The sequence below is a fragment of the Triticum urartu genome, chromosome 7A, assembly GCF_056163025.1.
Source record: "Triticum urartu cultivar PI428250 chromosome 7A, HENAU_Tu73, whole genome shotgun sequence".
NCBI lineage: Eukaryota > Viridiplantae > Streptophyta > Magnoliopsida > Poales > Poaceae > Triticum > Triticum urartu.
Genome location: NC_141879.1, coordinates 516,707,097 through 516,709,592, shown reverse-complemented (window position 1 = coordinate 516,709,592; position 2,496 = coordinate 516,707,097).

Here is a 2,496-nt window from a genome sequence, read left to right as displayed (position 1 = left end):
TTTCGGGAAACATCTGGAACCCCTTCCGATGAATTACGGAACCCTTCCGGAGACCAAACACTATTATCCCATATATCAAACTTTATCTCCGGACCATTCCGGAGTTCCTCGTCATGTCCGTGGTCTTATGTGGAACTCCGAACAACATTCGGTTACCAACATACATAACTCATAAATATTATATCGTCAACGAACGTTAAGCGTGCGGACCCTATGGGTTCGAGAAGTATGTAGACATGACCGAGACACTTTCTCTGGTCAATAACCAATAGCGGAACCTGGATGCCCATATTGGCTCCTACATATTCTACGAAGATCTTTATCGGTCGAACCGCATAACAACATATGTTGTTCCCTTTGTCATCGGTATGTTACTTGCCCGAGATTCGATCGTCGGTATCTCAATACCTAGTTCAATCTCGTTACTGACAAGTCTCTTTACTCGTTCTGTAATACATCATCCTGTAACTAACTCATTAGTTACAATGCTTGCAAGGCTTATAGTGATGTGCATTACCGAGTGGGCCCAGAGATACCTCTCCGACGATCGGAGTGAGATATCCTAATCTCGAAATACACCAACTCAATAAGTACCTTCGGAGACACCTGTAGAGCTCCTTTATAATCACCCAGTTACGTTGTGACGTTTGGTAGCACACAAAGTGTTCCTCTGGTAAACGGGAGTTGCATAATCTCATAGTCATAGGAACATGTATAAGTCATGAAGAAAGCAATAGCAACATACTAAACGATCAAGTGCTAAGCTAACGGAATGGGTCAAGTCAATCACATCATTCTCCTGATGATGTGATCCCATTAATCAAATGACAACTCATGTATATGGTTAGGAAACTTAACCATCTTTGGTTAATGAGCTAGTCAAGTAGAGGCATACTAGTGACACTATGTTTGTCTATGTATTCACACATGTATTATGTTTCCAGTTAATACAATTCTAGCATGAATAATAAACATTTATCATGAAATAAGGAAATAAATAATAACTTTATTATTGCCTCTAGGGCATATTTCCTTCAATGACTCCTTTAAAAGTGGTCTTTGTAGGCTTGATCCTTGATGGGTTAATGCCCATTTTTCACATTGTATCCTGATAGAGAATATTGAGGTTGCTACCGCTGTCCATAAGGACACGAGTCAGGTGGAACCCATCAATTATTGGGTCTAAGACCAGTGCGGCTGAGCCTCCGTGACGGATACTGGTCTTGTGATCCGGGCGATCAAAAGTGATCGGGCATGATGACCATGGATTGAATTTTGGGGCGACTGGCTCTATTGCGTAGACATCCCTGAGCGCATGCTTGCGCTCCCTCTTGGGGATGTGGGTGGCATATATCATGTTCACCATTTTGACCTGAGGAGGAAACTTCTTCTGTCCCCCTGTGTTCGATTGTCGTGGCTCTTCGTCATCGTCCTCGCTTTGCGATCCCTTTTCCCTATTCTCGGCATTTAATTTGCCGGCCTGTTTGAAAACCCAGCACTCTCTATTTGTATGATTAGGAGACTTGTCGGGGTGCCATGAATCTGGCATGGACGATCAAGTATGCGGTCCAAGCTGGATGGGCCCGAATTGTTCTTTTGGAACGGCTTCTTCCGCTGACCGGACTTAGAGCCACTGAATCTGGCGTTGACCGTCGTATCCTCGGTGTTGTCACTGTTGTTTTGGCGCTTGTATCTATTGCGTCGAGACTTGTCTTTGTTGCTTTTAACTTCAGGGGTCCCGGTGTCGCTTGCATTGTTTTTGCTATGGGCCAACCAACTGTCCTCGCCCGCACAAAAGCGAGTCATGAATGTCGTGAGGGCCGCCATGGATTTTGGCTTTTCTTAGCCGAGGTGCGAGCGAGCCATTCGTCGCGGATGCTATGCTTGAAAGCTGCTAGAGCTTCGGCGTCCGGACAGTCGATAATTTGGTTCTTTTTAGTTAAGAACCTTGTCAAGAATTTCCTGGCGGACTCTCCGGGCTGTTGAACTATATGGCTTAGGTCATCAGCGTGCGGAGGTCGAACATATGTACCTTGGAAGTTATCGAGGAAAGCCTCTTCCAAGTCCTCCCATCTGCCAATGGAATTTTCAGGCAGACTGTTTAGCCAGTGCCGAGCTGGCCCTTTGAGTTTTAGAGGGAGGTATTTTATGGCGTGGAGGTCATCTCCGCGGGCCATCTGGATGTGGAGAATGAAGTCCTCGATCCACACGCGGGGTCCGTGGTTCCATCGTATGATTCTATGTTCACGGGCTTGAATCCTTCGGGGAATTCGTGATCCAGGACCTCATCAGTGAAGCAATGAGGGTGTGCGGGGCCTCTATATCGGGTCGTATCGTGACGCAGCTCTGATGGAGTCCATCTGCGGTGTTCAGCCCGCGCATGACTGGGTTTGTCACGTCCGAATAGGTGGCCATTGTCACGTGTCGAGGCACGTCCTCGCGATCCGTAGATTGATCTGGTATGTCCTGCTTTATTGTTCAGGTTCTGCCAGAGGT